Genomic DNA, 27,147 nt, shown 5'->3' on the forward strand with positions numbered 1-27,147 from the left:
CCACTGTAAGTCTCCAACTATAACAGACCTCTTTCGTACGTGACCGCTACAGATTATGCTAAAGAACAAAGTGATGAATTCATGGAGGAGTTGGTGTATTAACAAAGTCAAAAATGTGAGGAGAAGATGAACTACAAGCTCAAAAGACATGACAGCTTGTACTTTTCTTAATGCAGTAAGGGCAAAGTGCAAAAGTAAAGATCTCAAAATGACCAGATACTAATATAATGGCAGCAGTAAGAGAACCCAACAACAGTTGTGTTTGTGTGAATCAGTGTACAGGCCCATATAGCCAAATGTAGACCCATTGGTAATTTTGCATTTCTCAGCATGTTGTTATCAAGAAAGACCTAGTATGGACAGTGTGCTGCTACTAATGTGTGTGCATGCCTGTTTGGTCTTTCTTTATGTGCGTGCGTGTGTGTCTGGCAGCGTTTCGTTTCATTGTGAGAGTTCTGCTGACCTTGGTATACTCAGAGATTTCATCCCAGTGGTGTTTCATCCCTCTCCTTCGCTTTTCCCTCATCTTCTCACTCCTACTCCTTGCAAATCCCCTCCCAGGACAGTGCTTTTCTCCTCTCTTTGTGAACAAGAGGCAAAATGAGCCAGCAGATCTAGAAAAAAAAAAGTACCAGCATCTCGTTCTCTTTCACCTGAATAATTTGGAACAAGGGTGTGATTAAAACAGACAAGATAGTAGTTTGACTTTTAGAGTGTGAAGAATACAGCCAACAGTAAGCCTAGATGCATTCATTAGGAAGAGTCTGTGCTTAAAACTCTTGTGGCTGTTTGACTTCCCCTGTCATTCTCATTTCTGCTGGCTCATACCTTGCTAGAGATCTCATTATTTCAAAACACTGCTGTCAAAAAGGCAGAAATGCAATGAATGGCAGATTGAGGCCTTCCCGTGCTTGTTATGTTCCTCTACACTTCAAACACAATCTCATCAACTGTAATAGACATTATAAAAATTTGGAAGTTTAGAAGAATTTGAATGTTAAGTAATATAGAAGTGAGCATAAAAACCAATAGCTGCATCATTGTAAGTCTTATGAAAAGGATTTTCCTGCAGACATTCCAAAGTGTGCATGAATTTTTTAACATTGAAAATGAGTGAAGCTTTTGATGCTGCCACACAGAGGCATATTTCTTGTGTTTTAGGTTTTTAAGGTTGACAGCAGAAGATGCCAGCATGTGCTACCTATTGGGAAACAACTGGCATAGCAATTCAACTGAAATGACAAAAGTCATTTTTTTGTGTTGTTTGTAAAATTCCTGGCAGCCTGTATAAACGTGAATACTCAATGTGTACAAAATATCAACAAGGCTCACTTCTTTCACAAAGTGGATGATGCCATTCCAGATGGGGACGAGTAAAGCAGACCTTATTAATTTATAACACTGTGTGCAATGGATGGCCTAGTACCTAAAGATCTGATAGTTAAACCTCATATTAATGTTAGCACAGTATCTAAAATAATGGACAAATCTGTATTGTCTCATGGAATAAATGATCATATCAATCTCACTCATCTCTAACTCAAAGTGACGGCCATTATTCAGTACTAATATCTGATGTAAAAGCTATACCAGTTACAAATCAGGAGATGTTTTGGCTGATGGGCTCGCACATAAGTCAAATTGCCAGAACTGAAGAATGAATTATGCCATTCAGTACAATAATATATCTGATTTTTGCAAATGCAGACTATATTTATGGAGTTAAAAAGCAGACTACTGAGAGCTTAAATCATTGTTTCATGAAAGCCTTAATTTCTGCTGCTTTAATAATGCTTAATAAAGTCACTAGCATGAAATTTTACATGTTAAATTTAATTCTAACAGTGTTGTCTGTCTGTGGACTTGCAGGGAAGCATGAACGAGAGCTACATAAAGTCGAGGATGTATGTTTTGTGCTTTCAGCTGATCCTCTTATCCAACATGACACTGAGTACAATGAGTGGATGACACAAGCTTCCCGCATGCTGACATTCCAAATGTTTCTGATGTGTCTGTCTTGTGAAATAACATAAGTCATTCGTATTGCATGTCCTTACAGAAGTCTTTCTTTTTTCTTTTTCAGACTGAATCTGTGTAGGCACCTATCCCCTCTCCTGGCAGGAAGCAGACATGTTCTTTGCTTCTGTTCCAGTATGGTAAGTTAATCTTTTGTGTCTCTGTTAGCATGAATAAATGTGTTCCCCAGGGAGAAATAGCAGGGTTTCACGCTTGACTTGGTGTAGATTTTGGTAACCATGTGCTGACAATGAATATTCTTTGTGTTATGAGCAGACACAGGTCAGGGAGTGCAACACATTACCTGCTTGAAAGAAAATACTCCAAAAATATCTTGAATGTGAAAATATTTTTTTAAACAAATCGTTAAAAAACTAACCATTTGGAAGCTGAATTTTGTGTTTTGTGAGTTACCTCTGTCAAATATTAAATAAATATAGTTATCAGTTTGTTGATCTGAAACATTTTTGTGTGACAAATATGCAAAAAAAAAAAACCCAACAAAAACAGAATTAATTACCGGTATGTGAATTTGGTAGCTTGTTAGCTTGGGGGCCAATGCTTTTTCAAAGTATACACTGTATATATATATATATATATATATATATATATATATATATATATATATATAAGCCAGCACAGCACACTGTTCTTTTTACATACACCTTTTCCAGTCTGCTGACAGTCAACGCTGATTAGTTAAAAGCTATATTGATTTAGACATTTCTGTGTCAAGACATTGTAAAAAGATGCAATATAGAAAGAATGAGACTCTGATGTTTTATTCCAAAACTGTCACTATCTCAAAGGTTTTTAATCTGTAGTACTTAGGACAGAAATGTGCTATTGTCAGCCAACTGTTTTTTTTTTTTTAAATGGTCGCAAGTATACTGCGAGGAAAGAATTTATTTTACAGTGATGTGTAATGTTACACATAATTGTGCACACTGATGTAAGAACTCTGCGTTTGTTTAAAAGCTGTCTCAAAAAGGAGGTGCAAACACTTGTGGCCCCAGGGCTAAACAAGGACTGGTCAGGGTGATTGCAGTCCAGGGGAACAAATCCAGAGCCATAAAGCCGCTCTCTTGTACCAGTTCCTGTCATTGTGCTAAACATGATAAGAGCATGCTCACAGGTCTATGCCAACTACTGTGCCCATTCAGCAGTCCCAAATTGTACTGGCGGGGTTAGAGGAGAGGACATGGCACAGTGGAATGGAAAGCAGCAGAGCATGGTGTAGCCAATTATTTCAGAATCTCTTTTTAATTATATTTTTTCTCCCTTAAACAATATAAGTGGTAACTACATTGATACTGTTTTATTAAGAGGATGAGCTGGTTGTTTTATTTTAATTGCCAATACAACTAATCAAACATGGGGTGGAAATGTTGCCTGAGGTTTATGGGGATCTAGTAAAACCCTGATAGCTCTGGGGAGAATGACGTAATGGAAGCAGACGTTCCAAGTACTAGCCTGCAGTTACTGGTATTGTGATGACAGTAACAATGATATATGCCAGCTGTAACTTTTTGGACAGATCCTGAGTCTTCAAAGATATGTGAAATGCTGAGTGTGAGACGTAGAATGTAGGTGCAAACAGCAATTTATCCTTCACCGTCAAAAGAAAATCACATTTGAAAAGTAGCCTGTGCTGTTGCTACTGCCTTGGATGCGGTCAGTTTATACTAGTTAAATGATAAAGGATGAAATAAAATTGGGTTTGTTCAGTAAAGAATGATAGATGATCCACAATGCATCTACAATACATAGCACTTTCCATAGGAGTTGTTTGTAGTTTATTTAACAAACACAGGAATCAGTGTCTTTCATCTTTTATTACACATTTTAGTAGCCTGAGTCAGCAAAGCTTTAATAGTGAAGGAATGAGCGTGATTTGATCCTCTAACTCTATTTAAAAAAAGAAAAGAAAATGACTGATAGCTGTGTTTACTGATTGTAGAAACAGTTGACCACGTGGAGCTTCATAGGTGTGATTAAGAATGGAGCTCTCATTCATTGCTATACACAACAGCATAGAGCTATTCAAGAAAAAATAGCAATTAAATGTGCCCGTAAAAAGATGTATAAGTATGGATGAGTTGCTGATTTGCTGTTTCCAGAGATAACGTTTGCTTGGAGGAGGTAGCAGAAAAAATAGATATGTGCTGATACACTATTTCACCTTTACTGGAAAAAAAACAACCACCACCAAAACACAAAAACAAAGATTCAGTGCATCTTGCAGCTGCTGCATTATCAGTATTTTTGAGGTTTATATCCTGTCTTTTCTACCTTGGATCTTTCTCTTAAGAGTTACTGAATGTGAACTGAATTTCGGTCTATAAAGGTGTCCTGTCTTTTTTATGCTGAAGCAAATCTGTAATTTACTTTTATCAGATGGATTTAAGAGTTATTACTTGGTCAACAATGAGCGGACTCCAGTGGTGAATAGTAGCAGTATAGAAGCCTTTGGTATTATACCTCCCTATACTTGACTTCCCTTAAGTATTTACCTATAAATGATTGATAATTAATTCATGTTGTTTCACAACAAAGGCAGTATTTGTACTTGTTCTGTAGCTATCCAGTTTTTTAATTTTTTTTAAAATTTTTTTATAAAGACTGGCCTTTAGAAGTTAATAAATCCATTTGAAGTTTTTACTTTAGAGCTTCCGGGCATTCTGATCACCTTGGGGTGTAAAACGGTGACCATGTAATCACAACATCCCCAGCTGGATTCAGCCAGGGTACCTTTGTTGCTTGTCATCCCACTTTCACTTTCTCCATGTCCTCTTTTCTGCTAAGAAATGCAAAAATGCCCAATCAAAAAGCAAAACAAAACAAAAAGGCTTCTAAGTAAAAATGCATTGTCTATTCTTCATCTTTTAGACAACCCATGAACTTACAGTTAAACTTTGTATCTGATGAAGAATGTCTTTACGATTGTTACACAAGTGAGAAGGGTTGAAGTGTGTTTTTGAAGGTGCAATTTTGTGGCAATTACTTGTATAAACCTTGAAAATTGTATAAACCTGACTTCAAAGCTTAGAGCCAGAAGCCCTGGAGTTAAAGGGTACTTTTCTTAATTGCTAATCCTGTTTTCTGGATTTTCCACACTGAACACCTGCATTGTAGTGTTTTAGAAACAAACAAAAACACTGAGGTCAAACAAGTTTTAAGAAATGTTTAATTCCTGCAAGTATTTATTCACACAGAAGACAACAACACTTCTACAGTAACTGATGAAAAATGAGCTATAGAAGGTGCCATGGCAATATTATTCAGTTATCATTTCTGAGTAAATAATGGCTGTAAGTTGCTTTATAAAGTTTGGGTAAAAAAAAAGAAAGTCTTTTGGATGATGTGTGATTTGCTTTGCAAAATTATCATAGGCATGCTGTGCTCAGTCTATCTCTGTCTCAGAAATATTTGTTTTACATTTCCCTCAGCATTTCACTCAAAAGTCCCCATTGTTCCATGATGCATGATGCAAGTTGTTTTTCTGTCTCTGAGTTGGCATAGATGCCTTTGTGCACTCAATGAAGACCAAGATCTTACATTTTTCTTTGAGATAGGTTTAATGAAGCCCTGGGCACATTCAGAGAGGCAGTGGCAAGATACAGACAGGCCTGTGTGCTGTTATAATCCTGTTGAAGAAAACAAATTTCTTTTTTTTTTTATCATAGTGGATTTACTATGTCTGCACTGCGTGAAGACAATACCAGAAGACTTCATAGGAACCATCATAGTTTTGTCAAAAGATCAAAGTCAGGATTAGGTTTTGCTGCAATTTCTAATATGCACATTCCCAAAACTACAGATAGAAATGACAATGGGAAAAAAATGTCTTCTTTAAAATGTTTTAATACATCTCAAACCTTGAAGCGTACCTCGGAGCCCAGCACTGACATCAAATCTGTTTGATGCCACCTGCTGCATACCTGCTCATGCAAATCCATGTCTCTGTCTCAGTCAAAACATTGTCATTACTTTCCAACCTCAGTCCCACCAGGAGCCCAGCAGTAGTTGTAAAGCAGAAGTTGCCACATCAGACACCCCTGAAGACATCTCAGAGTCAGCAACATCATGACAATGAGGCAATGTGATAGAGCATGAAAGGATGCAATAGATGTTAAGTAGATCAACACAAAACCAGAATAGGGTTAGACTTTATTGAAACCTATAAGCAGCAGAAAAAAACCAATGCTGGCATGACAGTGGCCAGAAAATCTAGACATAAATATATGTTACGCTCAGAAATATCCTTGCTAAAAATCTCACTGCTAAGAAATAGTTTGAAGGCTTTGACTTTTTGCTTAGCATTGGAAGTGAATATTTGCTGTTTCTTTTTTCTCTGCTTGTTATGGATTATCTGTTTATCAGTTGTAATGTAAGTCATCAGCCACCTGATAACCAAAATGGATTTTAATACATGAAAGTACAGTTTGTTGAGAACAAGTTGAAGCCATTGACAATTGTTCTCAGCAGTAATTTAGGGGTGAATGTGTGAGACAAGTGATTATCGATCTCATCGATCTGACACAGTGAAATTTACAGCTTACGCTTGCTGTTGTTTTATCTCTGATGTTACAGCTGCATATCCCTGCTGTTGCTGGTGCTGCAGTGTCTCTCTATGCCACAGACGGAGTGTAGCAGAACTCTGTTTCCAGTTGGGGTAGATATAAATGTGTAGATAGCAAGTAACACATAAATTTCAAGTGATAAGAGAATGGCGTCACATTGTGACAATACTGAGACGTTGTGACAGTGTAATCAATCACTGAAGAGAGTTGCAGCGGACATAGAGATGATGCATTCTTTGTGGAAACATCTGAAATCACCCACTGAGACACATTTTAGCTGTTTGTTAACACTGTATCACTCATCTGAGGAAATATAGCATCTCTGCATCAGATTGAGGCAGGCTAGCTCAAACTTTACATCATAGTGTTTTCATATTGCATCAGTTTTAGTTAGAAGTGGAAATTGATAGATCGTAGGCCATTTGTCATGAGTAATCTGTGATACCTTTATCACTGACTCATTTAGCCATTGCCAAGTTCTTCCTCTGTCATTCTAATGCCATTTGATTTGTATTCCCAGTGCATTTGTCTTTTTCTGTTGCCAAGGCAGTGAGGGGGGTTTGACAGCAACGACCAAATGGTTGACATTTGATTGACAGTACAATGTTCTGGGAGAGAAGCTGGGAAGTTGTCTGAATATTCAATGTAAGGATTAATCCTCCTCATGTACACAAGAACATCCTCAGCTGTGGATAGAGGATTGAAAATAGGTGTTTAGACATTGTCATGGAAGTGAAGCACATTGTTGAGAACAAAATTGAATGGAGTTCCTGACTCAAATTTTTTATACAGTCTGCATGGTGACAAAGTATATATATGTGTGTGTGTGTGTGTATGTATATATATATATATATATATATATATATATACAGTCCCTTGTGAAAGTATTCGGCCCCCTTGAACTTTTCAATCTTTCGCCACATTTCAGGCTTCAAACATAAAGATATAAAATTTTAATTTTTTGTCAAGAATCAACAACAAGTGGGACACAATCGTGAAGTGGAACGAAATTTATTGGATATTTTAAACTTTTTTAACAAATAAAAACCTGAAAAGTGGGGCCTGCAATATTATTCGGCCCCCTTGCATTAATACTTTGTAGCGCCACCTTTTGCTGCAATTACAGCTGCAAGTCGCTTGGGGTATGTCTCTATCAGTTTTGCACATCGAGAGACTGAAATTCTTGCCCATTCTTCCTTGCAAAACAGCTCGAGCTCAGTGAGGTTGGATGGAGAGCGTTTGTGAACAGCAGTCTTCAGCTTTGCCCACAGATTCTCGATTGGATTCAGGTCTGGACTTTGACTTGGCCATTCTAACACCTGGATACCTTTATTTGTGAACCATTCCATTGTAGATTTGGCTTTATGTTTTGGATCATTGTCCTGTTGGAAGATAAATCTCCGTCCCAGTCTCAGGTCTTTTGCAGTCTCCAACAGGTTTTCTTCCAGAATGGTCCTGTATTTGGCTCCATTCATCTTCCCATCAATTTTAACCATCTTCCCTGTCCCTGCTGAAGAAAAGCAGGCCCAAACCATGAGGCTGCCACCACCATGTTTGACAGTGGGGATGGTGTGTTCAGGGTGATGAGCTGTGTTGCTTTTACGCCAAACATCGTTTTGCATTGTGGCCAAAAAGTTTGATTTTGGTTTCATCTGACCAGAGCACCTTCTTCCACATGTTTGGTGTGTCTCCCAGGTGGCTTGTGGCAAACTTCAAACGAGACTTTTTATGGATATCTTTGAGAAATGGCTTTCTTCTTGCCACTCTTCCATAAAGGCCAGATTTGTGCAGTGTACGACTGATTGTTGTCCTATGGACAGACTCTCCCACCTCAGCTGTAGATCTCTGCAGTTCATCCAGAGTGATCATGGGCCTCTTGGCTGCATCTCTGACCAGTCTTTTCCTTGTTCGAGGTGAAAGTTTAGAGGGACGGCCGGGTCTAGGTAGATTTGCAGTGGTCTGATACTCCTTCCATTTCAATATGATTGCTTGCCCAGTGCTCCTTGAGATGTTTAAAGCTTGGGAAATCTTTTTGTATCTAAATCCAGCTTTAAACTTCTCCTCAACAGTATCTTGGACCTGCCTGGTGTGTTCCTTGGTCTTCATGATGCTCTCTGCACTTTAAACAGAACCCTGAGACTATCACAGAGCAGGTGCATTTATATGGAGACTTGATTACACACAGGTGGATTCTATTTATCATCATCAGTCATTTAGGACAACATTGGATCATTCAGAGATCCTCTCTGAACTTCTGGAGTGAGTTTGCTGCACTGAAAGTAAAGGGGCCGAATAATATTGCACACCCCACTTTTCAGGTTTTTATTTGTTAAAAAAGTTTAAAATATCCAATAAATTTCATTCCACTTCACGATTGTGTCCCAATTGTTGTTGATTCTTGACAAAAAATTAAAATTTTATATCTTCACGTTTGAAGCCTGAAATGTGGCGAAAGGTTGAAAAGTTCAAGGGGGCCGAATACTTTCACAAGGCACTGTATATATGTACACACGTGGACAAAATTGTTGGTACCCCTCAGTTAAAGAAGGAAAAACCCACAATTCTCACTGAAATCACTTGAAACTCACAAAAGTAACAATAAATAAAATTTATTGAAAATTAAATAATCAAAACAGCCATTACTTTTGAATTGTTGATTAACATAATTATTTAAAAAAACCAAACTAATGAAACAGGCCTGGACAAAAATGATGGTACCTCTATAAAAGATTGAAAACTATTTGACCAGAGTGACATGATTAACTCAGGTGTGTCATTTAATTGACATCACAGGTGTTTCCAAACTCATAATCAGTCAGTCTGCCTATTTAAAGGGAGACAAGTAGTCACCCTGCTGTTTGGTGAAAAGGTGTGTACCACACTGAACATGGACAACAGAAAGCGAAGGAGAGAATTGTCCCAGGACATCCGAAAAAAAATTATAGACAAACATCTTAAAGGTAAAGGCTATAAGACCATCTCTAAACAGCTTGAAGTTCCTGTGACAACAGTGGCTCATATTATTCAGAAGTTCAAGACCCACGGGACAGGAGCCAACCTCCCTGGACGTGGCCGCAAGAGGAAAATTGATGACAAATTGAAGAGACGGATCGTTCGAATTGTATCCAAAGAGCCCAGAGCAACCTCCAAAGAAATTAAAGGTGAACTCCAAGGCCAAGGTACATCAGTGTCAGATCGCACCATTCGTCGTTGTTTGAGCCAAAGTGGACTTCATGGGAGACGACCAAGGAGGACACCACTGCTGAAAAAAACTCATAAAAAAGCGAGACTGGAATTTACAAAAATGCATGTTGACAAGCCACAAAGCTTCTGGGAGAATGTCCTTTGGACAGATGAGACCAAACTGGAGCTTTTTGGTAAGGCACATCAACTCTATGTTCATAGACTCAAAAACCAAGCATACGAAGAAAAGAACACTGTCCCTACGGTGAAACATGGAGGAGGCTCAGTAATGTTTTGGGGCTGCTTTGCTGCATCTGGCATAGGGTGTCTTGAAAGTGTGCAAGGTACGATGAAATCTGAAGACTATCAAGGCATTCTGGAGAGAAATGTGCTGCCTAGTGTCAGAAAGCTTGGTCTCAGTCGCAGGTCATGGGTCTTCCAACAGGACAACGATCCAAAACACACAGCCAAAAACACCCAAGAATGGCTGAGAGAAAAGCGTTGGACTATTCTAAAGTGGCCTTCTATGAGCCCAGATCTGAATCCCATTGAACATATGTGGAAGGAGCTGAAACATGCCATTTGGAGAAGACACCCATCAAACCTGAGACAACTGGAGCTGTTTGCTCATGAGGAGTGGGCCAAAATACCTGTTGACAGCTGCAGAACGCTCATTGACAAATACAGAAATCGTTTAATTGCAGTGATTGCCTCAAAAGGTTGTGCAACAAAATATTAAGTTATGGGTACCATCATTTTTGTCCAGCCCCATTTCATTAGTTTGTTTTTTTAAATAATTATGTTAATCAACAATTCAAAAGTGATGGCTGATTTTGATTATTTAATTTTCAATAAATTTTTATTTATTGTTACTTTTGTGAGTTTCAAGTGATTTCAGTGAGAATTGTGGGTTTTTCCTTCTTTAACTGAGGGGTACCAACAATTTTGTCCACGTGTGTATGTATGTGTGTGTGTGTATATATATATATATATATATATATATATATATATAAAGCATACATTTGTTGTGAGACCAACTCAGCTAATTCTTAATTTTCCTATAATTTAAAAAAAATAAAATAAAATTTTTATGCATTATTGAAATGTGTATTTGTCACAAAAACAGTTAATGCAATCTTTCAAAAAATGTATTAAAGATGTTCTTGAAATTTCACAAAATCAGCTGGATCAAAAATTTAATTAAAAGAAACCCCCAACTTCTGTTGTTAGCTTCAGTGATATACAAAGTTGTTTAATTTTCCTTGTCACATGGCCTCTTAATTTTGCATTTGTGATTATGATTGCCCACTGCTGCTGACTCCTCTTAGCCATTTTATTTCAAACACAAGCTGATTGACATTTGCGCAGGATGGTCAAAAGTCTGCTGGAACACAGGTATTAGTGTCCACAGTCAAGTGTGTTTTACGTCGCCATGAGCTGACAGGCTGCTGTGCAAGAAGGAAGCCTTTCCCCTTGAAGCGACACTGTAAGATCGGACTGAAATTGCCTGCTGATTGCATGGACAAAAAACATACATTCTGGAGGAAAATTATGTGGTCAAATGAAACATCCAGCTATTTGGCTACAGTGACCGACAACATGTTTAGAGGAGAGAAGGTGAGGCCTTAAACCCCAAGAACACCAAACCTACCATCAAACATGGTAGTGGCAGTATTATGCTCTGGGATGTTTTCCTACCAGTGGAACTGGTGCTTTTCACAAAGTACCTAAATGTAATAATGAAAGAGGACAGGTACATCCACGTTTTGTGTGTGTGTCAAAGACACATGTTTCAAGTGTTGACCCGCCTTGCTTATTGCAAATCATTGTCTTTTGACTGGACATCTGGGCACAGTTTGATGTCTGTGAGAAGTGTGAAAACAGCTCACTCCATGAGCTTTGCTGCATTAAGCAGCAACACCTTAAATAAGATGTAAGGGCATCTCAGTCAGCCCTCTAACTTCTCAGTCTTTGAAGACATTGCTCTGTGTCTCATTTCCTGGAGTATTGATGTCCTTAAGTGAGCTTCCCAAGTGCCTGGAGGGAGTGGATGCTATATAGATTGCTTTGAGGAGGCCGGGACACAGCCGACTGGCACAGCTTAACTTGTAGGTCCATGGTTGTTGTTTCAGAAAATATTGAAATAAAATGCTTTTGGGAGACAGAGTAAAATTGATACGGTGGCCTGACTTGCATCGTTCTTGTGAAATAAGGAAATTATAAAAGATTGGTCATAACCCATATATATATATATATATATATAACAACAACATGCTACAAAAGAAAATACACTTTACTTTCATACATTTACAATTCCAGTTTCATACAATAACAATAGTTTAACTGAACTGTGGGACAAAAAAGTCAATAGTGATACAGGGTAATCTTAAAGAAGATGTGTGAATACAAAAGTTGGCTTTGTCCTCACAGATGAAAGAACTATTTCGAATCAGAGGGAAAAAGTAAGTAATAGAAATATTGGATACCTGCAGAGAGATGGTTCACTATAAAAGAAAAAAAGGGAAACAAAAGAAGAATCAATACTGTTGCTCTGCAACATGACCATGCAGGGAAGTGAATTGGATAGAGAGTCTAGATGGATATGTGTGAAGAGTCACTGAAACAAGGAACAAATTGTGTGATATTGGGTCCTTAAAAGTTGCAGTGGGGTTTTTCTAAATTTTCTGCCCCCTTTGCTATTCTTGTATTGAACAAGTAAAATTCTGGCTTATGCATTGAAACTAATCAAATTCAAATCAATTCAGTTCAGTTTTATTTATAAAGCGCTAATTACAGGTCATATTGTCTCAAGACACTTTTCAGAACCCATATGCCTGAACCTGAATCCCCACAGCAAGCCCTAGGGCCACAGTGGCAAGAAAAACTCCCTTTTAACCGGGAAGAAACCCTGAACAGAACCAGGCTCTTTATGTAGGGAGACCCATCTGCCTGCTGGGCAGTGGGTTGAGAGGGACAGAAGAGGTAGATGTAGACGGGTAGAGGGATGGGAGAAGAGGATAATAATGTCACTGACAGCGACATTGTAGCAGACTGAGTGCATCTGTATTTGACAGCATGTTTAAGCAAAGCATATGGATTCCTTTATTTACTGCAACAGACATGCTCCACAACTAGAGTGGTATAGTTAGGTTTTCCAGCGTGATGTGAACCTCAATAGCTAATTCTTTTATTGTGTGTAAATGTCTTTTTATCAGTTTTCCCTTAGACTGGTTGAGTTTTCTCTTTTTACTTGATTCATTATTTTTGAATATTATTTTAACAGAGGCACAGATCAGAAGACGCTGAAGATTTGATTGAAATACAAACTGCAACATTCATGTACTTACATTCAATACTGACAGAGGCATGATCTCAAGAAAACATACCGGTGTTACCCCACTGGATAAGAACTGATGATGATTGCAGACGAGACTAGAAAGGAAGTGCTTGAATAGAGAAGCTGGGTGAGTGCTCCGGAGAGTGTAGGCAGCTGCACTGCAGTAATTAGTCAGTGAACCTCTTTACGGTTAAAGGGCATCTGACCACTGGCCTTGCTTGCTTCGAAGAATGTCAGAGGTTCTTCCCTCTCTCAAATAGGACTATGATTAACATCAGCAATTACCTGATGAAATTACACTACATTTCTTTTTTTATTTAGACAAAGTTAAATTAATTGCCTATAAGGTGTAGATGGCCAAAGCCATCATAGCAGTTTCACAGCTTAAATAGGCTGTATGAGGTAACACAGATAACATATTTAGAATGTCATCTCTCTCCTTCTCCTACAGTTCTAGTTTATGCTGTGTTCAGTTAACACTGCCAAGAAAATGTTATTTCAATAAAACACACATTGAGGAGAAATGCTACTTTAAAAAAAAAAACTTAGCTGTTAAAAGTAATATTAAATGAAAAAAACGTGAGATTTATATATGCAGAGGAAAACCTGTCTGCCATTAAGACACAAGTTGTAAGTATCATAAACTCTGTTTTTCACAAATCCAAATAGAGGAAATCAACAGGTCAAAAGCATTAGGAAATATGCTGAAAAGTCATTAACAGCTTTTCTGTTTTTATAGTTAAAACATGCATGAAGCTTTGTGTTTTTAAGAAATTTTATCTACAGCCAACATTTTACCCATGTACCTATCTTACCTTTGTTAAGTTCTATAAATTAGCTGTCTGATCTCTGCAATTATGTCTGCTGTCATTTATGGTTTAGCTAATGAGCTAACCCCTTGACACCTTGTGAATTTGTTGATGTTTACCTCCTCAGAATTTGAAAAGGTAGGGGGAAAAAGGGTCTAATATGCACATTAATGAGCACGTCATGCAGACAGCTACTAATGACAACGATGCATTTGGGGCCTCATTTGGTAATGGTGTCACCAGTAACAGCCTCCTGGCCGTTTGAGTCCCCATGTTTTCATGAATTACCATAGAAGTCCCTCACAAAGTTTCTCTGGTGTGAAAATGTATGTCTCTCTGTTCGAGAGTGGAGGCAGAAAAGCTTTACATTTGTTTTTCCTTTAACTTTGCACCGGAGAGAGTTACGAGAGCATGTTCCTTTGAAGTAAGACACAAAGGCTTTTATCAGCTCCTGTGTGGGCTAACCTGAGATTCCTGAGATCAAGCCAGTGTGTTAGAAGATCGAATAGTAATGGTATTGTTACCCAAGGTTTTGTTGTTCTATCAGTGATCTACCAGGGAATATCCTTGGTGATTACAAGGACCCCTGTGGTTTCAATCACTGCAAAAAGTGGAAAGAGGAAAGAAGCACAAATATTCACACTGACTGCATACAGAAATATAAGTTACTCTGTGACATTGCAGGCAAAATTTCTGTTGGCAGATAATTTTTGTTTGCATATAGTTCAGCTAAATTCTGTGGCTCCTGCCTCACCATGACATGATACACAAAATCTCAAGATATGCTGTACGTTGACCCTTTTAACAGTTTCTTTTCGAAGTACAAATAGCAGAACATTGACTAACTGTAGCCAGAGTTTGTGGCTCTTACACATAGTTAATGCTGGTATTGTTAGCATTATAAGCTCATAAAAAAGACACAGTGAATGAGATTTATTCCTCTTCAGTGGCAGTAAATACAACACATGGGGTTACTGATAACTGCTGCATTCAGAGCTTATCAAGATATTTAGGCCTGACAAACAGTAATGTGAACTGTGAGGAGCAGTATGGCACATCACTTGCATTACTACATGCACACACACACACGTTTGTTTATCTATACCGGTGGGGACATACCATTGACTCCCATTAATATTTAACCCCCAACCCTTACCCTAACCCTAACCTTAACCTTGACCAAAACAATGCCTAACCCTAAAGAAACCTTTTTGCACTTTTACTTTTTTCAGTAACAACAACATGGCCAAGAAAACACTGTTTCCGTCTGTGGGGACCTCATTTTTGGTCCCCACCGTGACACGAGTCCCCACCGAGATAGCGTGGAGTCAGGTCAAAGTCCCCACCGAGATAGCAGAAACACACACACACACACACACACACACACACACACACACACACACACACACACACACACACACACACTCTAGAAACTTTCTTGTAGTAGAGCTGGTTGACAAGCTAAAACACAGGTAACACAGTAACTCTCTCAAAGGGGCATAAATATGCTTCTAGTGACTGTCAAATATCTGCCAGACTCCCAGTCCTTCCAACAGAGAATAGGGGATTCTGCCAGACATTTGACAGTCACCATAAGCTCCTCATGGCTGGTCAGCTCTGCCTACCAGCTCTCGTCATCATCCATGCTACACTGAGCAGAGGTCAGTCCATATTCCCCCTGTCCCATGGTGATCCATCACATGCCCTACCATGCCTCCAGCAACATTTTTCCACAATTTATTATTATATCATAATTCCATGTGGTCTATAATACAGTATCATTGTATAGTTGATCCTCAAATTACTATTCCTCTGGTACCACCATGAAATTGAAATTATTGTTTTTAGTGAAATGTCCAAATACACACGTGGACAAAATTGTTGGTACCCCTCAGTTAAAGAAGGAAAAACCCACAATTCTCACTGAAATCACTTGAAACTCACAAAAGTAACAATAAATAAAAATTTATTGAAAATTAAATAATCAAAAACAGCCATTACTTTTGAATTGTTGATTAACATAATTATTTAAAAAAACAAACTAATGAAACAGGCCTGGACAAAAATGATGGTACCTCTATAAAAGATTGAAAACTATTTGACCAGAGTGACATGATTAACTCAGGTGTGTCATTTAATTGACATCACAGGTGTTTCCAAACTCATAATCAGTCAGTCTGCCTATTTAAAGGGAGACAAGTAGTCACCCTGCTGTTTGGTGAAAAGGTGTGTACCACACTGAACATGGACAACAGAAAGCGAAGGAGAGAATTGTCCCAAGACATCTGAAAAAAAATTATAGACAAACATCTTAAAGGTAAAGGCTATAAGACCATCTCTAAACAGCTTGAAGTTCCTGTGACAACAGTGGCTCATATTATTCAGAAGTTCAAGACCCACGGGACAGTAGCCAACCTCCTTGGACGTGGCCGCAAGAGGAAAATTGATGACAAATTGAAGAGACGGATCGTTCGAATTGTATCCAAAGAGCCCAGAGCAACCTCCAAAGAAATTAAAGGTGAACTCCAAGGCCAAGGTACATCAGTGTCAGATCGCACCATTCGTCGTTGTTTGAGCCAAAGTGGACTTCATGGGAGACGACCGAGGAGGACACCACTGCTGAAAAAAACTCATAAAAAAGCGAGACTGGAATTTGCAAAAATGCATGTTGACAAGCCCCAAAGCTTCTGGGAGAATGTCCTTTGGACAGATGAGACCAAACTGGAGCTTTTTGGTAAGGCACATCAACTCTATGTTCATAGACTCAAAAACCAAGCATACGAAGAAAAGAACACTGTCCCTACGGTGAAACATGGAGGAGGCTCAGTAATGTTTTGGGGCTGCTTTGCTGCATCTGGCACAGGGTGTCTTGAAAGTGTGCAAGGTACGATGAAATCTGAAGACTATCAAGGCATTCTGGAGAGAAATGTGCTGCCTCGTGTCAGAAAGCTTGGTCTCAGTCGCAGGTCATGGGTCTTCCAACAGGACAACGATCCAAAACACACAGCCAAAAGCACCCAAGAATGGCTGAGAGAAAAGCGTTGGACTATTCTAAAGTGGCCTTCTATGAGCCCAGATCTGAATCCCATTGAACATATGTGGAAGGAGCTGAAACATGCCATTTGGAGAAGACACCCATCAAACCTGAGACAACTGGAGCTGTTTGCTCATGAGGAGTGGGCCAAAATACCTGTTGACAGCTGCAGAACGCTCATTGACAAATACAGAAATCGTTTAATTGCAGTGATTGCCTCAAAAGGTTGTGCAACAAAATATTAAGTTATGGGTACCATCATTTTTGTCCAGCCCTATTTCATTAGTTTGTTTTTTTAAATAATTATGTTAATCAACAATTCAAAAGTGATGGCTGATTTTGATTATTTAATTTTCAATAAATTTTTATTTATTGTTACTTTTGTGAGTTTCAAGTGATTTCAGTGAGAATTGTGGGTTTTTCCTTCTTTAACTGAGGGGTACCAACAATTTTGTCCACGTGTGTATTAGTGGATGGAATGCCATCATGTTTGACACAGACATGATGAACTGTTGTAATGTTGATGGGCCTTGGGTTTTAATGCAGTTTACAACTACGTACCAAATATACTGTTGCTTACCTTTTAGTACTACAGAATTAACAAATGAGAAAATGCCTACAACCTAAACTAAAATGGTGAATCTGCTAAACAATAGCAAGCAGCATTGTTTTGGGGATGTTAACATTTAGTCAAAGCAGTAATTTGCATCATGCTATGTTCAGTCCAACTTCAACCCTCTGTGAAAAAATACCTTCTCTGGGGCAGGTACATTTCATGGGGAATAGAGCAACACAACAGGTTCTGGGCAAAGAAGCCCAGGGCTATGTAAAAGAACAAAAACTGGCTTAACTCCTGCTGCAACGCATCATCATCAGGCAAAGCCTAAAGCGGTACCTCAAGCAAAACATCCCCACCAATGTGCAGCCCTTTGATTTGCTCTAAAATTTTGGTCTGAGTACCCACTAAGCAGTTGAATAACAGATAAATGGGTTGCTCTTTTCCTCAAGTGTTTCCAATCAAGGCAGGTATGGTGCCCTTAGTGGCCAATACATTTAACATTCTGAAGGGAGCTCTGGGAAGTGTATTATTAAAACACACCACCAAAAGCCTCAAGGACTATGAATAACTAATTGATTAACTTATCAACAAGTTAAGTTAGAACTTATACTTGTGTTTCTTTGAGTAAATGGTGAAGATGGACACGATTGTTTGCCTTCGGGTATGACAGGCAGTCTGTTGAGGGCAGTGCATCTGAAAACACACAAGAAAAACACACTATTGAAAGGAGTTGCAATGGTAATTTTTAAGTAGAATAAAGCTGAAAGATATGCAGCATGTCTCATGCATAAATGTATCTGGGGATGCGATACATCAAAGCCTGCAGCTGCTCATGTCTACAACTTGCATCTTTAAACATTAAAATTGATTTGGTCACACCACTTTATCGTCTGAATTGCTTTAAGCAATGCAGGGAATCACACAGGTCCTACAAACCTTGATGAGTGAATTATTAATATGAGGACAGTTCAGTTTTTAGCAGTTTATGAAGAACCTGATTCTCATTGCAGTTGTAACATTAGTCTGAAGCATTATGGGCAATTTAGCTGACAAACATACTCTACAAAAGAACAAAGTTGGGAATTATTATTCTCCTTGGCTGAAAAACAAGTTAAAATGCTTTATATCACAGCAAGATACCATGCTAAATTAATTGTTCTTGTATGAAATAGTCTCACACACTGACATACTACAAAGTAAGCAAGACTGTTCCAACATTTACAGGTACAAATGAAAAAAAAAAAACTTTTAGCAGAAACTCAACATCCTAACCAGCAAATTTACGTATTCAGAATTACATCCACTAAGAAAAAAAGCCTAAATATTCATATTGTGTGTTGTGTAATTTTGGCTCTTTAAAAGCTTAACAATCTCCGATTATTTATTAATGAAGTGCATTTTCTTAGGTAATAGCTAGACCAATTTATTTGGTCGTTTCATCGGATTTGTTGACAATAAGATGTTTATTGTCTTTATTATGTGGTGAAATTACCCTACAAGCTATTGCTAATGAATTCAACTGAAAAGCATTTAGGCTGCAATAAGACTGTCATTGATATTTGTGCTCTTTGTCTGGGTTGCTGCTTTATCGTTCTTAATGCTTTTTCCAGTAGACTCCCTACATACTTACTCAGTAACTGAACATTAAGCATTTGTTAAAGGTTTATTTCACAGATATATTGCAGAATATCCTGTATTTTAGGCATCGACATCAGCAGTTTAGACTGGTGTGAGTTAGTTGGTTTTTGTGAAATTTAATTATCGGATTTATATCTTGATTATGATTTGGGTTAGTTCTACTTCTCAGCTGTTTGCATTTATTACTTTGTGACTTACCTGTAGGACAGTTAATTTGGTATACTGTATCGGCCCGTCAGTCTTACATTTTTAATTTTATTTTTGATGTTGTTCTACTAACCTGTCTATCCCTCAAGGTACCACCTCTCTGTTGTGTTATTTGTTGCTCATTTAGAATTATATTGGTAAATGCCAATGGTTCAATGAAACCAATAGCTGAAATCAAACATTGGAAAGGAAAAATCATTTCATTCTTCTTTTATTACTATGAGAATTGCAGCAAAGCCCCATTGGCTTACTTATTACTATTGATTGTGAGGGCCATAATTTACCTTTGTCCCAAAGCAAGCTTTTCACCCCATTACACTTTGCTCATGGCTCTTTGGTCAGCGCCAGCCTTAGTCTCAATCATCATTAACACCTGCCCAGTCATTAAATTGAGCACCCAGATAAAGGGACAAAGATTATAGATTACATCATTGCTCTCCACCTCACCTTCACTAATGATTTGTGTGGTCTAATGGTTAACATGGCAAAAGGCCACACAGACCAGGAGTACCAAAACATCACAAGCTGGGACACTGGAACAAGTGTCAGTGCGTTGGATTGTTTTGTATGTTCACCTCTGACATTTATTACAAGGCAGAGTGCCTTACTGGTCAATGAGGCCTGAAGCTGAGTATGCAGTTCATTTTTTAAAACAATCTAGCTGTAGTAATACAAGATGTGTTTACTCACCTGAAACGCATCAGGATATCCTGAATGATGGCATAGATGAATGGCACCTTTTAAACTTGACTGTACCTCCTGGATCAATTTATGATAACTGGTTGAAAATATCTGTGTTTTTTATGCATTTATTATCTAATCTCTGCAAGTATATATTAAGAAAATTTATAACATTCTCATATATTTTTATATCCGTTTGCTCAGTCCCTTACATTCCCATACTCCGGTAGTTTGTTAAATTCGAGAGTTTTTTTTAAAAAGTATGAATGTTTTATATTTTACTGTTTTTAATCATTCTTGAAATAAGGCTTAATTTTCCAAAATTGCACTTGCGGACTGCTGCAACTGTCATAAGGCGCCAGGCAACGGAGTTTGTCACCTATTTAGTATGTGTATCCACATGTGCCTGTGTGTGCTGCCTTCCATAATATAACTGTTTCAAATTCTGCAGAAAAGCCTTTACACAGGTATTTCATAACTTTTCATCCTCTACCAGTTTCTTTCAAACAGTTTCATGCTAAAGTGGAGCCTCACAGTTAGCCTGTCGTAAAAAAAACAACTTTTTTTCTCTCTGGAGAAATATAAAGTATAACACTACCAATAATATCCTACACAGATTTTCTTTCCCTCCTACAAGTGTCTCATGTATTCAGGATTCAGGTTGGTAAGGCTTAGAGCTGTCCAGGATGTGAATCAATACATCCTTGTCCGTAAAGAATCACTGCCAAAATGGCACCCGATAGCCTAGAGAGTAGCAGACCGACAAATCGGGAAATAAATTAGGGTCCTCATCTAGATGGACTTAGCACCCATGTATCATTCAGCAGTTGGATAACACACAGACTACCTTGGGAAGATCTGTGAGAAAAGGTCAAGCTTAAGAGATTAGCATTTCTCACAGCTAAATCCCCTGCTAAATAAGTGCGACGTCTTGTCAGCGTAAACCGACGGAAATTAAATATTTGTATTTTGAAGGAGACATACGAAGAAAATTTAAATTTAGATTGGAAACAGCATAAAGATTAGAAAGCTGTAAATTAATTTTCTGTCTTACAACTGACAACAAACACAACACCACACTAATAAGATGCTTGTAAATCAGATGTACAGTAACAGTAAATCTCTTCTTGACTGAAGAACTTGCTTGTATGATGGAACAAGATATGAGGGGAAAAACAAAAAAAAAAAAAAAAAGCCAGAAAACAGGATCTATTTCCAGTTAGCAGTTGCCAGTCATTGATTTAAGAGGTAGTTTGACTTTTGGCGCAGTTAGATTCAATCTTTTATTGATCCTCAAAGTGTCAAGTTCTTGTCAGGCAGACCTACAGAACTTCCTGATGCAATGCCTTGGCAGGAAAAAGAGTAAGTCTGAGCATGTCAGAGAAAAGAGGGAGAAAACAAGAAGGAGACGGAGGTTACTCTATGTGCATATGTGAGTGAGTGCTGCCAATGTCACGAATATTACAAAGGAAAAAGCAAATGAGCAGTATTGATTGCGTGGGTGGTGGCAGACGTATCACATTGTTGTTTACTGGCTATTCACACATTTGGGGTCAAAGTGTGGAACAGGGATAGGATGCTGCTCATTATGAGTGAGACCTGGGGTTGCAGCCCAGCACTGCCTGCTAAGCAGCAGTGATTTAACCAGCACCCCACGGCACTAGAGAGGAAAGTTTATATTGGCTAAACTTTAAATGTCCTCTGACACTCTGACACATTTTGATTCCCAAAGAAACAGAAGCTTTTAGTTGTTTACAGAGCTGCAAATGTCAATCACTCTTGCAAGCTTAGGCATCATTGTTGTGTTAATACAGTTCCAACAACACATACCACGAAATTTCTTGAGGGCTGAGCTTGTTCACATCCTCAGAAATTAAACCAATATGAATGTAATATGCAATTCAGTGCTTGATCAGTGGGGTCAGAAAGTCAACAACAGTTTTGAATTACAATGATGGCAGAAAGTTCTACAAAGAAACTCAAAGAGGCTTTCTGAATTAAAAACTATGAGCGATGTTGATGTTCTCAAAGGAAGCTATTCTTTTTCTTTTTTTGTCAGATGCTAGTCAGTTGTATTTTGTGCATTAGTGGATGTACATTTTACTCCAGATACAAAATGTGCCAGCAAGTATTTCAACAGTGATGGTTGCTTTGCAGCCATTTTTACAGCCATCGTCACAGATGATGTCTACATATATGCAAAAGGATTTCAGTTTGAAAGAGCCACAGAAGTCTGTATAAGGATGTAGAATAGGAAGATGAAGGTATAAGTTGACAGTTGAAGTTTTTTTTCCACTGTTAAATAGTTTCAGTTTTTCCTTACTGTTTGTCACCAAAACTACATGATGAGGTTTTGGAAACTATCATATGTTGGTTGTCACTTTAATAACAATGTAAGAAGCTTGGCTAAGTTTTGGCTCAAATGTGAGCCTTTCATTACATGTTTCAAGCTTTTCCTGGATTTTCTGAGATACCAGGTTGATTAGTCTGGCCACATTTAATATACATAAGTTGGCTGAAAAGAATCAACAAAAGCCATAAAATCAATGGGAAAAATATGTTAGCTTGAAAAGTATATGTGATAAACAGGAAGAAAATATGTTTCCCACAAAACTTAACTGAGAGTGAAGTCTAGTTTAATAGAAATGTGATTTTTGTGGAGATTGGTTTAATTTGGGACATTTATTTGTACTGTTTTGAAAAGTGCAGACAGAATGACTGTTTTGTCATGAAGGTATAAAGACTTGTACTTCAAAGACAAACAGAAAACAAGGAACAGAGATGACAAAAATAAGAATTTCTTTCTGGACAGAGTAATTGACATCAGTCAAGGAATTACAATGAGCAGTAAGGACACACAGAAAGGATGGGTTATCCTGACTGTTGTTTTTTTGACAACATAACTGAATCACAGAAGTTTATCTAATTTATGTAAACGGTAAATGGTCTGCACTTAAATAACATCTTTCTACTTTAGCAGTACTCAAAATGTTTTACGATGTGTTTTTAGCATTCACACACCAATGGTGACAGAACTTCAATGCAAGATGCCTGCCTGCCAACGGGGGCAACTTGGCATCAACATCTAGTGATTCTTGTGAATCTTGAACAGCCTGTTCTACCACTTGATGTACTTCTCATGGTTATATCTTTTTTTATTGTTATCGTTAAAGTCACTATTCTGTCTCTTCTTTTACCATTTTGCTGTCATTGTTACGTTGAAAATGTAAATTGTTAATTCTTCACTGTTGACTTTTCATACTTTGAGCAGCTTTGCCTACTAATGCACATACAAACACAAATAATCTCCACCAAGTAGAAGCATAAAGCAAATAAAGTATTTTCTTCTCCAAAGAATGACACACTGCAGTGGACCTGCCTACCACCAATGTCCATTTATTCATCGCCTGACACCAGTGTTCACCAGCATGTGTTATTGGCAAGTAGCCTGTTGATGCTGCGTTATCTGATGTTCTGTAAACATGAACTGCCGGCTACAATAACCGTTCATGTCAAACCTACTAGTGGTAACTGCAAGTAGCATATGTTGGGGTTACTGATGTCTTCCAACTGGCATCGGAAATAGTTGTGAAGTGTGTCAGCACATGCAGTAAACGGGATGGCAGTAACACCAGCGTCAGCAGTTTGAGGTATGAATAAACATCACAATTAACAGTTCACACTGCAATTCACTAAATGTGAGATGTATTGTTTGTAGTCTGTGGAAGGGTTGATTTTCAAAATTCTATAAATGACTTTGGATGTTGCTCAGATAAGTAGCACATGAAGAACATTGAAATTGTAAGCATCTAAATTTTTCTTAATTTCTGAAATAACAAAAGCGAAGTGGAAATCTAGCAGTGAGGAAGAAAATGGAAACTTAAGAATATTGTTGGATGTCACCATTTCCGCTCACCTGGGGTTAAGAAATGATTTCGTTGACTTGTAAAACCTAAAACGGTCAGATTTCTTTTTTTTTTTAACTTTTAGTGCTTTTTCTAATATTGAAATCCTAAATACATGCGTCAGTTGTTAATTTCTGTGGTAAAAGACAAAGACTGCAGTTCAATAATACAATCTGTTTTAACTCAGATTTAGTTTGAACAAATATTTGACCTGCAGAGTTGTTCATCCTTCCACTTAGAATGTCGCTGCTCCAATCTTGGCCTAGAACTGGTAAATAAGTTGTCGAAAGAGGAAAGGAGGACCACATACGAAAATGTGTTTTTCACAGAGATGAAGACTTGAATACACTTGATTTCTTAAGGTGACAGATTTCTTATTGTGTTGTGGCGTCTGCTTGATTTTTTTTTTTTGTATTTTAGTCTTTGTCATTGATTATCTTTGTCTGTCTTTGTTGAATGGTTATTTTTTCCCTGTTTTTCTTTGACAGAAAAGCTTTTGAATAAAAATGTGTTGGCAAACGACTGTGAGACACTGACATTTATGAAATATTTGGCAAATATATGTAAAAAAAAAGAAGAAGCAATGCACAGAAAAAAAACACAAACCCAAATACACAAAGAAACATCTTGTTTATATCCTTGAATGTCAACAAAAATCATAATAATATTGTAATCTACCCTTGACATTAAATAGGACAATGTATAGGTCCATTCAGTCTACAGGCTCTCGTCTGATATGTGAGAAAATGAGGAACGGAAATAATAGTCCACCCACAGTGGATATTAACACGTCTGAGTTCACTTTGAGTGTCCACCTTGCCTGGTTCTGGCTTAATTTCACAAATTGCAATGTCACAGGGGCTTTTGCAAACTGCATTGACTTTTTCTAGGTATATTTAAAGTCAGAACAGTGACAGAGACCAAATTATTTAGTCACAGGTTGCTTTAATTCAGTTGAGCTGTCACTCTCCTACATCAAATCCTCCAATGCCTTATGAGATCTTTTAATACAATTTATTCAAAGTCATGAACAAGAACTATTTATACAAGTGGTCCACAGCATGTTGGTGACAAAAGGATGTTAGCTGTTGTACTGTACAGACTGTCACAGAGACAGCAAAGTGACCCTGTGATGAATGCACAATTGTCATATTGAAATTGAATGATTTATGTTATTGCAACTTAAGTTAATTATGAAAGTTAATTAATTCAGCACAATAATGTTATATCCTGAATACAATACCACAGTATGGACGTAAGTAATAACCTGACCTGTTGCCACCAGGACAATAGTTACATCAACATCTATTCAGCTTATCACAAAAGCTGACTAATAGTGTTTGAGAATTCTGTTTTCCTTACAGTGCATGTAACAAAATGCAACAAATGGAATTGGGCTGAATAATTATTTAGTCACTGTAAGCCTACTTGTACATGCAGCCAGGCAGCATTTTCATTGTATATAAATCATCTTGTTTTACTTCCACAGTAATAGAGGCTACTACTCAATAAATTACACACAGAAAGTCAAAATCTGTGACTCAGGACTCCACAGTCGGGTATTTCTCTTATCACACATCAGCTAAATGCAATTCACATTGCTTCTGGTGATAAGCCAATTGATTTCTACCCAGAGTGCAGGATATTGGGGGTAAAAAAAAAAAAAAAGAAAGGTGACTTTTTTTAACAGACATAGATCAAGGGATTCATTTTGTGCCATCTTGACTTACAGCTGCATAACCTTGAGTGACACTGGCAGCTGTCAATGATGGCAACGAGCACACTGTAGTGAGAATGAAGCAGAGAAATACCTGGCTGGAAGGAAGACAGAGAGAAATCAATTAAAAAGGATGCAGATAACGTCTGACATTTCTGCTAACACCAAAGAGATTTTTATCTATGAGATGAATGTTTGAGCTGGGATGGTTTGATTGGGCTGTCCTCTTCGACAGCTGGGGCTGCAGAAAGGCCAGGTTGCACTCTGCTGCGAGAAAAGTATCATCTATGGCCTCTTTTTTTTTAAATTGTCATTTTTTTTCTTAATTTTGCCTTCGTTTTTTGTTATGCTGTCATATAATGCCTTTTGAAGATTTTCTACGTCAAATTTACTACATGTATCGACAATTTTTTTTTTATATACCTACAACAACTATCTGATAAGTGTTAGGAACCCAACATGATACTGTTAATAGCTCAAGTGTGGAAAATGTGTAATTGTTCCACATAACATACAACAGACATGGCTCATTAAAATTGTAATTAAAGTGTATTTTTTTTCTGAACTTCAGAGAACTGTCTTGGTTTCCTATTTAAATGTGGGCATTGAAACATTGTCTCTCCACTGTCTTCTTAGTTTTTACTAGCAAGTTTAAGCAAGTACAAATTTTAAGATTAATTAATTAGTCAAACATAGCTGAAGGTATTGTTTAGTGCACCTTGATTCCATTGCATGACTCAAGCTGTTCCTCTCAATTGTTGTTGAGGCAAAAGTACAAATACTTAATTCATAGGCCTGAGTCATTTTGTCAGACTGTCAAATGAAAGAAACAGCCGCAAATTGAATAAGATAAAATATTAGTGGATTCCTGGGGGCACAGTGCTGCACAAATGGTCGGAATTTCCATGAAACTGATAAAAGATGATAATAGTAGATATGTATAATTGTTTATGGGTCACACAGATGGGCACAGTCGAAGCAGACGATTGCCAGGGCAGTGAGATCAAGAATAACTTGTCGCAATACTGAGCACACAGTGACATAGGCGCACAGGCAAAATGTCATGCTGACTTTGTTGATTGTTTGATTGTCTGGGAAACGTTTTGCTAAAATGATGCAGTTGCTTGTTGTAAGATAGAATCATGCACAGTGATAAGGGATAAATCGGGGTGTCACTTAGAGACAGATATATCTGAGAAATAATGTAATTCTAATTGTCCAGAAGCCAGTATCCCGTCTGCTTCATCGTCACCCATGAAATTAAATTTTCACAAGACTAGCTCCGAGTTGATAGGAAATCCTGCAGGTACAAAGGAGAAAGCATTGGTGCTTGATTTCTTTTCACAGTGGTCAGTCATAAGTTTTGTGGGACAATGCAGTCTTTAACTGATATAATACTTTTAATGTATGAATAAATGCTGTACCACTTTGTCTCTGTAAACTCAATGCTAATGCAAAGATAGTGAAGGTGGTGCTCT

At 37.8% G+C, this 27,147-nt stretch overlaps 1 protein-coding gene across 5 annotated transcripts in view; it reads left to right on the top strand.

Moving 5' to 3' along the window:
• Positions 1-27,147, top strand: part of lingo2 (leucine rich repeat and Ig domain containing 2) — a 217,405-nt gene that overhangs the window by 40,212 nt on the left and 150,046 nt on the right. For all 5 annotated transcript variants that reach the window (XM_051954613.1, XM_022190904.2, XM_051954614.1 and 2 more), the window contains one exon: positions 2,084-2,156. The gene's annotated coding sequence lies outside the window, so the exon portion shown is untranslated. The remainder of the gene's footprint in view (positions 1-2,083; positions 2,157-27,147) is intronic.

Source organism: Acanthochromis polyacanthus, chromosome 10 (assembly GCF_021347895.1).
Source record: "Acanthochromis polyacanthus isolate Apoly-LR-REF ecotype Palm Island chromosome 10, KAUST_Apoly_ChrSc, whole genome shotgun sequence".
NCBI lineage: Eukaryota > Metazoa > Chordata > Actinopteri > Pomacentridae > Acanthochromis > Acanthochromis polyacanthus.